Raw genomic sequence first — 15,400 nt, 5'->3', positions numbered from 1 at the left:
ATGGATTTGATTTGAAAACAGTGGTTTATATCTTATGGTTTTGTGAAAATGTTTATAAAAATGAAAAAGTTTGTCATGGTTTTTGGGATGTTATATATATATATATATATATATATATATATATATATATATATATATATATGTGTGTGTGTGTGTGTGTGTATGTGTGTATGTGTGTATGTGTGTGATTGACGAAGCAATCTCAACTTGTAGAAAAGAATTCTTCATATAAACTTAGTTTACCACACACACATACAATCATTCATTGACAAAAGTTTAAACACACACATACACACTTATAGAAGCGAAGCCATTATAAGAAGGAAACCACTCCATTAAAAGCTTTGCCATTAATGGTGGTTAAAGAATAATTAAGTTGCAAGATTCCTGATAGTCAAGGTGTGATGTGATAGATCATGTATTTAGCTTTGGTTTGGTAGATAAGTGCATAACTGAAGGATAGAAAGATTACCAAATAAAGTAGCTTGTTCTCGAGGTTTAATGTATTCATAAACACATAGTGCAGGTAAGAAGCATTTAGGTCATTGTATAGTTCATATTAGAAGTAAAACCTGATGATTATGGAGTAATACTATGGATTTCTTGAATCAAATGACTTTTTTGTAAATTAATATATCAAGATTCAATAATGAAATTGAGAAGTCTAGCTACACTACATTTAAGGAGCATTTCAATTAGGCCATCCACAATACCTTCAACGAAAGTGGTCGTTGCCACCATGACACCCCACCACTATTGTGAACACACCAAGGGGCGGAACACAAACAACAGAACTAGGGGGCCGGAACCAAAACTTCAAACCAGAACAATATAAACAAGTTAAATTCAGGTCAAAGTCTTTCAATTCTAGATAAGCTCTAGTCGTAGGAGTATTTGAAACCAAAACAATATTGGCGATTTTTAGAAATTTTAAGAAAATTTTGCATGTTTTCTTTTAAAAATACAGTCAATAGTTGATTTTCTTTTTCATTTTACTTTATACCACGTAACATAATTTACTAACGATTAAAAAATAACAGATAAATTTACAATTCACAACTGCATTTTAACAAATAACTAACTATTCTAATTTTATTAAACCTATTTTACAAAAACTATACTTATACTTTGATGACAATCAACAAATAGCAAAATTAATTTAAATTTAATAAAGATATTAGCATACATTTAATTAACAAATCATATAATCATAATATATATTAGTAATATGATTTTTTTAAGATTTTTCACTTTTTAACCTACATTGTATGGTAAACTAATAATAGAGCAGATTTTTGTGACCGTACTTCACCCCAAAATCAAATACACTAAATAATTAATAAAACCTTTGTTGCATCTTTTAACTATACTAATTACATTTTCTTTTCAAAGTTCATCATATCATATTCTAGTGAGAGAAAAGAAAACAAAAGAACACGAGGTTAGAGAGAGAAACTTACAAGTACGACAATGAGAGTGTAGAAGTCGTCCGAGTGGAGAGTCGGAGAGCACGAAGATCGGCACAAGTCCGTTGGAGAGGAAGCACTTGTCACGGAGGTTGTTGGTTGGAATAGCAATTGTTGAACGATAGAGAGGGCTGAGGAGTGACGAAGACCATACAAAGATCAGTCAAGAGACAGAAACCGAATGTCGGAGGAATTAGAAGCAGCTTTCAGCGAAAGGTGAGATGGAGTGGTGAACACTCCGGCATCGGTGGTATTTTCCGGTGAGCAGTTTTTTACGGCAACACTGACGATAAGGTTTTGTGCTTTCTCAAACATTGTGTTGATAAATTGTATATTAGAAAAGTTTATTGTTTTTTTTATAAAGTTTTAACTTCCTAATCAATTTTTATCCTAATTTTATTAGTTTTGATTTTGATTTCTTCGGTGATTTTATGTATCTTGGTTTGACTATTTGTTTAGTTTCCTTAGTTAACCGATAAAATAATTAAATAAGATTTATTTTTTTGATTTTTTGGAGTTAATCTGTTATCAAAATCTATTGATTGAAATACATATATACATGTATGTATAATAAACCTGGGGCATGAGGGTAGTAAAAAACAAAACCAAGGCTATATGTATATAGATATGTGTATTAAGTGAAAAAATCAGGGGAGGCATGCCCCCCCCCCCCACCCTATAGAGCATCCACCACTGAACACACCTTATATGATTGTGGTGCATTATGGTGTGATGGAATGTGGTCACCACCATAATAAATAACATCCAATAAATAGTTATGTGGAGTGGTGAGTATTTTATAATGGTGTGGTTTAAGTGTGGTGATGAGGTGGAAGTGACATGCCGTCCCACCATAATTATGGTAGTGGTATGTATACCAGATGACCTTATGCATGACCATATTCTAGGAGTATTTCAATTCTACACCTCCGTCCAACTCCTTAACGATTTCACAATTTCTAACGTTTAATCTCATCGACAAGAAGCTCATATTAGACGTACGAATTAGAATTTTAGAATTCGTTACCCCAATTAGTTTGAAATAGGTACTTAGAAGATTAAGCATCTTTCAAACATTAGACCTGACATCAATTTCCTGAAGTGGTTGGAGAGATAGTTACAAGTTCCTAAAAATCCGTGACCCGATTCACCGAAAAGAATGATAGAGGTCGATGAATAAAAGTTTGATGACATGCGATAAAAGAGTGATGCGTTTGAGGAGAAGCACTTTAGGAGGGGGTGTGCGCGGCATACCTCAATGAGGGATAAGTGACAACGATCTAGGTTAGGAGGAAGAGAGAACATACGTAAATAAAGGATAGTGGGGTGGGGCTCTTGTTTGGGATCCAATTCTAGTTTATTTTATAAATAAAATAAATTAGATACAAGAAATCTGAATATAATAATATAAATAGTATATTAGTCATTTTAAGTTTGATGAGACCAAATATACAATGAAAAACTCTTAAATAGATCATATTCGTAAGTTTTAAAAGGTTTAGACCGTAAACAAAGAAAATGAAAGGCTATAGGGACATTTTTGTAAATTTTTCTAAATTTAAAGAGTAAATTACACGAATGGTCCCTATGGTTTGGCGTAATCTGCGTGTTTGGTTGTTAATTATCTTTTTGACTCAGACGGTCCTTAAAATGTAATTTTGTTGTGTATTTGGTCTCTATCAAACCTAAAAAAATACTATATTGTCCTTTTTAATTTTTTATTTGTTAATTATGTATTTGTTATATATTTATTAAAAAATATTTAATAAATAAGATGGGTCCCACCCTTACCTTTACTTTTATCCATTTACCTTTATCCACCATACCTTAACTACATATCTTTTCCCCATTTCCTATTTTCAATCTAACCATAAGTAAATGCCTAACAAAGGAGACTCAAGACACCAAATCGACAACCTCTTTTCACCTTGCATCCTCAGAGTTCCAAACTCTCACTAAGCCCTCAATGCTCTCCAGAAATCGATACTCTCTCGTTACACCCTCAATGTTCTATGGAGTCCCCCGTAAGACCATCACCTCTCCTTTATCCGCTCCTCTCCCTGGTAGGCCTGAACCATATCCAAGACCATCATTGTTTTTTGTTTTTTGCCACCAATGAAAACAAATTGATTCCCTGCATAACTTCACCATCACATCATCATTTTCATTTTTTCTTTTATGGATTCAAGTGGCAGAAGTGATGGTGGTGGTGGGTTTTATTGGAAACAACATAAATTTTCTTTTATGGATTCAACTTCATAGGAAGCTCATCTTTCCCTCCTCTTTTCTTGAATGAATTCCCTTGGAAACAAGTCTGGTTAGACTAATTTGATGAGAATAAAGATTTAGGGCTCGTGATTTTGTTAATTGTTTCATCTCTACACTTTTTATGAAATTTCGTTGTGTTGATTGTTTTTAGAGAATTTACATGCCTTTGTTTTGTATATCTGCTACTTTTTTATTACTCCATATCTTCTTGTTGATCCCATTTAAAGGTTTACTATTTTGATTTCTGATTTATAACGGATGGAGAATATGACCTTCGTCGTACGAGAGATGATGACATTAATATTTTTTAATTAATAAATAAAAAATAAAAAATAAACCAATTAAAAAAGAAATAAAGAAGGGCGATAGTCTTTTTAAGTTTGGCAGGACCAAACACGCAACAAAACTACATTTTAGGGAAAAATGAATTAGAAACCAAAAGCAAATATTATCTCAAACTACATGGCTTACCAAACACACCGGAATCCTTCGTCCACTGACGTCTAAGAAGCTGCGACGATGGGTAAAGGTCGTGAGCGGTGTCGCAGGCAAGGGGAATAAGAAAGGAGCGCCTTTTACGATCGATTGTAGGAAGCCGGTGGAGGATAAGATCATGGACATCGCGTTATTGGAAAAGTTTTTACATGAGCGCATCAAAATTTGTGGCAATGCTGGAGCTCTCAGCGAGTCCATCTCCATTTCGCAAGATAAGAACAAAACCACCGTCACCTCGGACTTAACATTCTCAGGTATTATTATTATTATTATTATTATTATTATTATTATTATTATTATCATCATTTATTATTTTTAGATTTACGTATTACTTTACTATTTATACATATACTCATGTTTGGGATCGCAATTGTCATTTTCTTGATGAAAATTATGCTACTTGATTTAGTTTTAAATGAATGGAATCCATTAAATTGAACACGTCAGGTTGTAAGGATGTTTTTACGTGCTTGATGATTTATGATGAATACATCAAATCAAATCCAGGTTAATTCGAATCATGTGTATAGGTATAAATTGTCTTCGACACAATTGGGAAAACTACGATAAAAGGCGTCTTAAACTTAATCTAATTGAATATTTTGAACACAATAAGAGAGACAAGTCATATGATCAACATCCAAAATTTTAACGTGTTTACAAAAATCCAAACTTATTCAATATTACTTTTTTTTTGGTTTCCACTTCGTTGAACTTCACCATATTTTAGCTTTGGACTTGTATTTAACCAAAAATAACCAAAGCATCTTGTTTGTGATAAAGAAATTAGTATAATAAGGATTGAAATGTATATGAAGATGTTTATTTAAAACAAGTGTACTTTGATTTTAAGAGACCAAGGTCCCATTTAAGAATGGGAAAATGTTACTAAATATTAACCAACTTTGATCATTGTTTCATCTAGATTTCTCATTCTTTTCGAAGCGGTTTACCACAAGTTTGTAACAAGTTAGAACATAATGTAATTACCACAAGTTTGTGGTACAAAAGGATTTATTGATCAATATTTGAATGGATACTTAAATATAAGGAGTCAATGACCAACATGTTATGGAAACAACAAATAATAAGTTTTTAAAGAAGTTCAATTAGTTTTGAAGATGAAAGAATTCTAACACCGTTGCCTAAAATGGTTACACTTTTAAACAATAGCACAAAGCCATTGAGTTAATATTTGCAGCTTCTGATTTGATCGATAGAAGTTGGAAAGTTCATTATTATTGTAGTTTCTGGTGGTAAATATTGCAGAAATACTGTGTATTTTTTGGAAAAAAAACAGATGGGTGGTTTGCAACTTTGCATCATATGTTTCTTCTAAGTTATGTTGTTGACGAACTCTATGGTCATGTCACTAAAATACACCTCATCATTAAAATGATGAAAACAAAAAAATGACAAAAGGGTACTCATTAATATGGGCAGTATTCACATGGGAAAACAGAGGGTATTCTAGTTATTTTTCTTACATTATGTTGTGACAATGACACAACATTGTATGTTTAGCATATTCAAATAATTTAAATAGTACATGTTTCATATCCGCTGTGTGTATTGTTTTCTTCGTTACCTCCATCATATGGAAGTTACAATTTTTTCCATTTTTAGATGTTGGTATTTTTAGTTGATTATTACGTTGGATACTTGGATTGCCTATATAACTTAATGGCTAATGTTTAAATGGGTTTACTTTTAGGTATTTGAAATATTTGACAAAGAAATATTTAACGAAACACAACGTGACTGAAGAGGAAGAATTATAGATTCTTTGTGGTTGGTTTTTAATATCTTTTTTATATGCAATTTTGTTCGTATTCTACTTGTAGACAAACCAAATCTTTATTATTTTTTTTTTATAATTTTTTATAGGCATCAACACCTAAGGTGGGTACTACGTAGGCATCAAAACCTATTGAACATGTAATAATATATTAAAATGTTAAAACTAAAGCTAAAAATGATGTTTAGTGTGTTATATAATAGAATGTTTCATTGATAGTTAGTGAGGTTAAACTTCATATAAACCGGGGTACATAATAGATTTAATTTAAACCCTAAAGGGTTTGGCCTAAACCATAATCATTAACATCCATCGCAGTTTGATCAGGAGGAGACGATTAAACTGGAAAAACAAAAACATAAAACATAACATAAATGAAGACATCGGCAACGACAGTGACAAAGCTCTAATGATGATGGCTAACAACAACTGCTCGTTGGAGAAGGAGAAAGAAGAAGCGGTGACCAACAGTGGTTCGTTTGTAGAAGAAGTGGAAAATAGATTTAAAGAAGAGGCAAGTTGAGGAAAAGGCAGAAGGCATAGAGGCAGAAGTCATCCAACGAGGAGACAGTAGAAGAAATCGATGTAAGAGCTCTAGTTTGGTATCGGCGACTGCTTTATTATTTAGGAGGAGAAAAAAACAAAGGGAATATGAAGCATAATGAAGGCACATCCGACGACTACGAGAGAATGTCGTCGGAGGTGGAAGGTGGCGGTAGCAAGTTGTGGTCAGCGGTATGATTTTATCCTAGATTCGTTATACCATGTTATATAATAAAATGCTTTACTGGTGTTAGGGCCAAGATCCTCAATCCTATCCAGGATCTCGAATCTCAAAGATATCTAAGGATCCTTAAACCTATCCAGGATCCCAGATCTTAAAGGACTCTCAGGATCCCGAACATACATCAGGATCTTGAACATCACCATTATTATTTCCTAACAAGTTTAACGATTATATTTCTTGTTTATTTCTCATATGTGTAGAAAAGGTCAACATAAAACTCATTCATAATGAAGAAACGTTTTAATCAGGCTTAAGACCCGGAAATACCAAGTCAAAGCACTTGCAAATACAAATTCAACATGATCATGAAAATATTGGACTTTTATTTACTTAACCTATACTATATATACACCTGTAAAACACACACAACGGGCACAATTCTTTGACACCTAACAGACCTAGAGCTAGGCAAACACTTGTACATGTATTTTCATCATCATCTCAGTAATTTACATTCAAATCAATAAGATCAGACAAGGCGGGTGATCATTATCACATCCTAAAGTTTTATGGAAGAGATCCTATCAAGGATCAATGGATTTCCTTGTAAACCACTTGTTCAATGTTGTTCTAATTTCAATAATCACTTCAACAACAACACCACAACCTCTCATGACCAAAACAATTTGGCGCCCACCGTGGGGTCGTGGTGTTCATAGTTCTCGAAAACAATGTCTACACAAACAACCCTATCTTCCTCCTATATTCCTCCTATTGCTTCAAAAATCTTCCACCACCGCCAAGCGGACCCCCTGGTTAAAGGAAAACTTTCGATGCATCGAAGAAGAATGCTTCTCCAATCGCTATCCATGGGAATTGACATTGTCATATTTATACACATTTTTAGGCAATATTTGAATACATTTTGATTAATATTTTGGTTATTTGCAAATATGAGTGGTACTTATAAGATCTAATTGTAATGTTCAGCCAAAATGAGCAATCTTGAGGAATAAGGACCAAAAGCGACAAGGATCGGAACTTTGGAGGATTGGAGCTTAAAAGATGAACTTTTCAGCCAAAAGACGACCTCACGACGTGAGGAATCATACCTCACGATGTGAATGTTAAGTTTCTAGAAGATAAGCATCCAGAGGCCAAAATCTGTGTTTGATACGGATATTGACTGAGCTCACGACGTGAGCAGGGAAATTTTCAGAATCTATATAAATCCTTGGTGTTTACGAATTTAAGAAGACTTCCGGAGATTGAGAAGGTTAAAAGACGATTTCTGGAAGAGTTTAAGTTAAAGAATCCGAGCATTAACATCTAAGGAAGAAGAAGTGATCATAAACTTTTACTTATTTGGTACAATTAACTACATTTTTATTAATTGAGTTTGTGTGTTTGAATTCAGCCATGAGTAGCTGAATCTAGCTACTTCTGTTTAGCTAGATGAAACTTCAACTCGTGGTTTAGTTATTTAATTATGGATTTTGGTAGTTGGTAAATTGCTTGTGTTTGATTGTTAATACCTAGCATGCTAATATTTGATACTTAAATTGCTTGAAATCAAGTTTCTGTGTAGCTTAGTGGATATTAAATTGCATGAACTTGACACCTAGTAATTTAGTGACAATTAGATTACTAGAGCTAGGATCGAACCAATCTTAGGTTAGTAGTTAAAGTTAATAAATTTGGTTGTGCTGGAGAACATATATTGTGATTATAATTATGTTTGTTTAATCAATCTTACATAGCTCTATTCATAATTCATAATTGATTATGTGTTAAATTATGTGTGACCATGCATAGTTCTACAATAATTAGTTTAATATTAGTATATTTGGACTTAAATTGCTAATAATATAATAATTGGTAACCAACATGATTTATCAATAATTAGTAGCTAACCATTAAGGAGAAGTGGATTCAAACTAAACAATAGTGTTTTTAGTCATTGATTGAATTTGATAATTAGGAGATTAAGTTTTTCTGAACTTGTAAAATTAGATAAAAAAAACCAAATTACTTTTGCTTTTCTTAAATTAATTTTAAGTAGATAAATTAGTTAGCTTAAATCATTCCCTGTGATCAATACCCGACTGTCTGTGTTATACTATTTGCGAAGAGGTACATTGCCTTAGTCGAATAGTTAGTTATATAGTAGGTAAAATAAGGTGTAGCATTATTGACATTGTGAATCCAAGATCCCTAAGATCCCAGGATCCTCCTGCTCCGATCTCTAAGAATGAACTTTTCTCTATGATGAAGATGTTGATGCAACAGGTTGCTTAGCAATAGGAAAACAATAGAACACTGCTCAAGGAGGTGGAAAGGATAAGGGATGAGATCCGTAAACCCCAGGTGGCAACACCCTCAATGATGTAACCCATGGTCCTTAATAACACATGATCCTTAGGGAAACGTCCAGAGACTACCACTCTAGGATTCGTCGTTGCTTCAACTTGGGATGCAGTCCTAAATAACCAAGCTCCTGTGACCCAAGATCCCAGTGAAACCTTTACTACTCCTACAAACCAAAACGTTGGTAACTTTTTTAATAATAACCCTTTAATACTAACTCTATAGATCTTGATTCAGGGATAAGTCCAATAATGGCTAGGGATCTTCAACAACTCAGACATATGATCTCAAACATATTGGTAGTGGTCCATCCGATACAAGAAGTATCTCCCGCAATCCACAGGATCTCGTGATTTTCTCCAGCATTAGTCGATACTGAAGTTCAAAAACGATTCCAAACTCCTAACATAAATCCCTACGATGGAACTACGGGTCTTAAGGAGCACGTAGCACAATACATGGAAAGGAGGGAAATCATCCATATGCCATGATACTTAAAAGAAGATTGTTTATGCAAGGGTTTTGATTCAACCCTCACATGATCAACCTTGAAATGGCTTCTCAACATTCCCCATTATTCCATTACTTCTTTTGCTCATTTAGTTAATCTTTTTAATAACCAATTTTCTTGTAGCACGACATTCTAAAGGATCACTGGTGATCTATATGATGGGATTTACGTAAACAAACAAAAATAAAACCCTTAAGTTTGCATGCAACCTAAATAGGATCTATGTTTTTTCTATTGAACCTATAACTAAGAACATTAAAAAAGAACCCTAAAAACTCTAGGATATTTTCAAAAAATAGAGGAGAGGGTTTTAGGATTACCTACCTTTTAGCTGTATATCAAACAGCTAGAAATTCCCTTTGAAAAATCTCTTGGAAGCTAGCACCACAAATGTTGTACCTCTAATGGAACCACACCCACGCTAGCAAGAGGATAACTTAAGAGAGAAGAGAGGGGAGAAATTTTTTTTGTCCAAGGCTTGTAGAGGGAAGGAGTGGACAAAATCAATGGGCTAGGGGTTCCTTATATAGTTGAAGATATTTGGGGCCAAAGTTAGGATTCAAGAGATAAGTCCTAGATTCCATTGCTTGGTGACCAAGTAGCCCAATCCCCTTATCTAAGGGGCCTTGGACGAAATCATCTAGGCCTTACCCTATATGATTTTCATCCACATCATTCCATGATGTTCTAGAGTCTTCCTTTCTCAACTATCAATAAATAACCAAACAGTCTCGGTACTTTTAATTAATCCAATTAATCCCAAAATTAATTCCAATTAATTTCTGATTAATTATTAATTAAATAATATGATTTCTAATTAATATATTATTTTCATAACACATTAATAAACCATTTATTTAATTAATTGTAATAAATTAATCTCTCTTTCTCTCTCTCTCTCTCTCTCTCTCTCTCTCTCTCTCTCTCTCTTTAAAAGTCATCTTGTCCAATTGCAAGGTTTAAGGGAAACCCAAAAGGATTGTGTTACTATCAACTCAAGTATATACCAATTTTAGTGATGGGCTTAGACACCTAATCCAACTATCTCCCACTTGGATAAGTCTATAACTATAATTTCTCGTATAACTTCTGAATCGATCATCAAATTGTAGCTTCCAAAAGCCGTTGTTGAACTCTGACCCAGTCAGTTACATGTCCTAAGATAAGTGATCATATAATCCTTTGTTCAGCTAAATATCACTCAGACATGAGACATGGAATATAATCAATCTCATTGTCCAAGACTTTGTTTCCGGATTTTTGATTTGTGATGATATAGGATTTCTAATTGAACACATAAATCTAGTCCTTGTTAGGCCCAACACTATAAGGCAACACCAAATCACCGAGGGCCCAAAGATATCGCTTTTTCCATTAGGGCAACAGGAACGAATAAACTTTGAATCATATGCTTGCATCGTTTACTCATCAAATCACGCATGACAATACGTTTTATAACATCAAATTACTGATGCGTTTACGCATTACCAATGTACAACCGACTTGTACATTACAACTCATATATCTCCGTTTCAAGATCATAGGATATTATCATCTCAGAATTACTCGTGATAAATTCCATGAAGTAATTCTATGAGCGTAGGTTTATCCAATACTTAAATTTGTATTTCAAAGTACTCGTGAACATTGTATCAATACCATTGCTATGTCTAAAACTCTTTAGACAATCTACAATTCAATTCAGGACAGTCTTAATTCACTATTTACTTCCAAAAGTACACATGACTGTGGAGTTTGAATAATCAAATTATTCGGGAAGTAAACCATGCAAAGTGAAACACAATAATAAACTAATTTACTATGGTCCCAAACCTATTGAAAATAAATAAATCTCTATTAATTAATCACTATAATAATTACGAATTTATTCATTGTATAATGTTTCGAGTAATCAACTAACCACCTGAAATAAATAACACCAATTATGCCATGTTATGAACATGCATGGTATGCCTCTCTATGGTCATTCATTCGTGAGTAGATCGATTGGACACTATTCCAATGATGCTCATTTCACATTTCCAAATTTTTATCACTGTCTAAAATGTAATGGAATTCCAACCTTACATGCATTGACCTTCTATGATATCGAGGCGTCAAAGTCACAGAGACCGAGCCAATGATATTATAGAATGTTCCATTGGAACTTTGTTACTACAAACAATTCTGTGATAATGAAGGTTCAAATTCAAGGTACACTCCTTGAATACTTATTCTTGCATTAAATTTTCCAACTCACATGCAGACTTTGCAAATATCTCCCATTATGGAAGCATTTCTGTATTTCCATACAACCATCAATTCTAATCAAGAACCATCTCAATCCAGAATCATGTCACTATGGTCCATCCAAATTAATACCTTAGTGCCAAGTGTCCATAAGAAAACAATCTTCAGTAAACCTTAGAATGTTCTTGACGATTGTTTAGCAACTCTAGCCACACAAAAAATTCTAATACTATTTCTCTCAATGTTCAAGGCATTTGGAAAAATCAGAATAAGTTAATATTACAACATATGTAATCGATCCTATATCTGAAGCATATGGGACTTGATTTATTATATTCGATATCTGTTCAATCTCTTGCTATAATATTTTCATATATCGAATTTCTTATGTTGAACTATTTCAACATGATATTCATATATGTCTATGACTAAGTTCTATTAAACTATACGATCTAATCCTTTATATTCGAAATGATGTATGAGTGCCCTCTCCCTTAAGCTTGCTATAGCGAGACAATTCCCAAACTTCGCAATTAGCAAATTGAAAACTTTGTTCCATACAAATAGTATTGTCAACATGTAATACTAGGATAACAGTTATGCTCCTACAAGCTTTAAAATGTACCCAGAAATCAACTCGACTTCTAGAAATCAATACTCTTGACTTTTTTACTAAAGTACAGATTTGTGTTACATGATGCTTTGATAAGTCTTCAACTTGACTTTTTAAGCTTATACACCTTCATTGGATAACATATGTGTGTGTTTAAACCCTTCATAACTTATAAATATAAGTCTTTGAAATTTCAAACAATTCGTTGCCATTCCTTACAATTCAAAATATGAAGAGGGATGTCGTAATCATATTATGAATTTGAGAATGCAATTAACACAACCAATATCCATGTTGATCTTTATCAGATTTTTAAAATCTACTAGGAAAAGCAATTCCTCATAATCATTTTCATGACTTAGTGTGAATGTTTACCACATAGATTTCAAGGTGCATATGTTCCCATCCATGTGAATCTATAATTTGCAACCTACAATCATAAGACATGGCTTAGGACCAAACCAAATTAAAAAAAATAGCCTTCCTTTCATGTACTGAACCTCAGTTATTCTAAATTTCTTGTCCTCCGGTAGCACAAGGGCCTACCAATGCTTCCATGTTGTTAAGCAGCTCACCCATATTGATCAGTGTACTTTCACTGACCAATGCAATTTGCTTTCTCATTTAAATGGAAAAATATATAACTCATAAGCATTGCCAACTCAACTGGAAGGTGCACAGAAATAAGAATGTGTCAACCAAACATGATAGGTTATCAACTTAAGGTTGCATGCTAGTGATAAATAAAAGCTTTATTGTTGGTTGACTCTTGAAACTCTTAAAATCAATACGACTCCCACTGATGTCTTGACATATGAGTTTTTTTTCTCAAGGAACATTCCTTGATGAGCCAAAACAAATATTCAAAAGTTCGTGTGGATTTTCGACAAGAAAACACTTCATAGAATAGGTCTCAATTTATCTTTTGTTTCTCGATTAACGAAAACATCACAACTCAAATTCTATATGTGCTAGAGTAAGAAAACATCATTATGCCACATATTTCAAGGTATTTTCAACATTCTTAGGTAGAAATGATTTTCAAGATACGATTTGTAGTTACTAAAGTATGAATCTAAAACTTGATTGGAACAAAGTATGACTCATTTATGATTGAACCATTTCTGACAATGTTCGATTCCTTTTCTTAGTTGTAACACCATGGTTTCTAGGTATTTACACTTTTAACCGTGTTGTGTTACTTTTTGGCACTTTGGTCCAAACGCCAAGTGTTTAGAATAGAACGCTAGGTATTCTATGATGGACGCCAGGCGTTTACACGCAGAGACCAAACCCTAATTTTTAGGGTTTGCACCCTATTTAAAGAACATTATGGCCTCAAAACCCTTCACCACTCCAGCATCCTTCCTCATTTCGAAAACCCTAAGTGTGTATGAAGCCTTGGTTCATCTTTTTGGTATCATTTAGTGTTCTTGATAAGAGAAAGAAGATCTTTGGAGTTCAGATCTTGATGTCTCATTTGTTAGATCTTGATTGAGGGCAAGTTTATGTTCTTATTGGTCCCAAAGACTTGATCTTTGTGAGTTTGGAATTCTCCAGAGGTTGAGACTTCCCTTTCAAGCATAATAGTGAGTCTAGAATCATAAAAATGCAATCTTAGGTCTTCATAATCTTCCATGCAAGATTTTTGGAGCCTCATAGTTGATTTTGAGTTAGGGTCTTGGTGTTTGGCTCATTGTAGCCATTGCATGGCCATAAATTTTGCAACTTTATGGCTTTAGACGTTCAATTATGATTGGATCTGAATTTTGGACATGAGATCTTAAGTCATTAAGATATTGGTTTGGAAGTTGGTAATCAACACGCAAACACCTGGAGTTTGCCCACGCCCAACGTTCAGACACCAGGCGTCATTGGGTGGAACACCAGACGTTCTCAGCAGAAGTCCAATGGATCGATTTTGGGCCTTGGGCCATTAGTGGTTTTGGGATTAGTTTAGTTTGGCTTATATATAAATGGAAAAAATGGTCTTTTATCCTCATCATGATGAGGAATGGACTAGACCATGGGTTTGGGTTAAACCCTAATTATTGATTAGGTTTGTTTCTGGTTTTGGTTTAGCGTGAGGAGAAGGTTTGCCGCAGATCGAGTGTTGTTTCAGTTATCATCAGTAGAGGTGAGTTTTCTCACAGTATCAATGGGTCGAAGGCACCAAGGCCGACCCATTATTTGTAATATAGGATGCTAGTTATATGTGCTATATATGTATAGAAGACCTAGATTTGGCCCCTGGCAATTGCATGAAATACTGGGATGTGGCCTCTGACATCTGTATGAAAGACCAAGATCTAGCCCCTAGCAATTGTATGAAAGACCAGGATCTGGCCCCTGAAAATTGTATGGAAGACTGGGATTTGGCCCTCAGCAGGAAATTATATGTAAGACTATGATTCGGACCATGGCATTAATTTTTATGTTTTGTATTTGGTACTTTGGAGGAAACTCACTAAGCTTTTGCTTACAATTTATGTTTATGGTTTCAGGTACATTCGATACTAAGGGGAAGGGCCCGACGTGATGACACAACATTCTCCCCTTATGTTTTTACGCACTTTTGATATTTTGTTACTCTTATGTTTGACATTGTACCATGTATATGTTTTGGAACAATTTGATGATTGAGACACTTAATTTAAAAATGAAAAAAATTTATTATGATTTTTGGGTCGTTACAAGTTGCTATCAGAACCTTGGTTTGAGGGATTCAGGCACACTCCCAGGTGTGTCAAAACTCAAACTGAGGAAATGGTAATATTTTCAAAATAAAAAGAATTTGAATTTTTCTAAAAAAGATTCTCTTAAGTAAAAAGGGGAGTGCAATGCGTGCAATCAGCCGAGCTCAAGTAAGTGTTTCGCAAGTTACCCATACTTATGTGTTGTGATT

At 33.9% G+C, this 15,400-nt stretch overlaps 1 long non-coding RNA gene across 1 annotated transcript; it reads left to right on the top strand.

The window, feature by feature from the left end:
- The first annotated feature begins 3,225 nt into the window (after positions 1–3,225).
- Positions 3,226–15,171, top strand: LOC122194749 (uncharacterized). Its single transcript, XR_006184478.1, has 2 exons — positions 3,226–4,483; positions 15,000–15,171. It is a non-coding gene; the product is annotated as an uncharacterized LOC122194749 (long non-coding RNA).
- The last annotated feature ends 229 nt before the right edge of the window (positions 15,172–15,400 follow it).

The sequence above is a fragment of the Lactuca sativa genome, chromosome 6, assembly GCF_002870075.4.
Source record: "Lactuca sativa cultivar Salinas chromosome 6, Lsat_Salinas_v11, whole genome shotgun sequence".
NCBI classification, from domain to species: Eukaryota; Viridiplantae; Streptophyta; class Magnoliopsida; order Asterales; family Asteraceae; genus Lactuca; species Lactuca sativa.
This window is presented reverse-complemented; position numbering and strand designations above follow the sequence as displayed.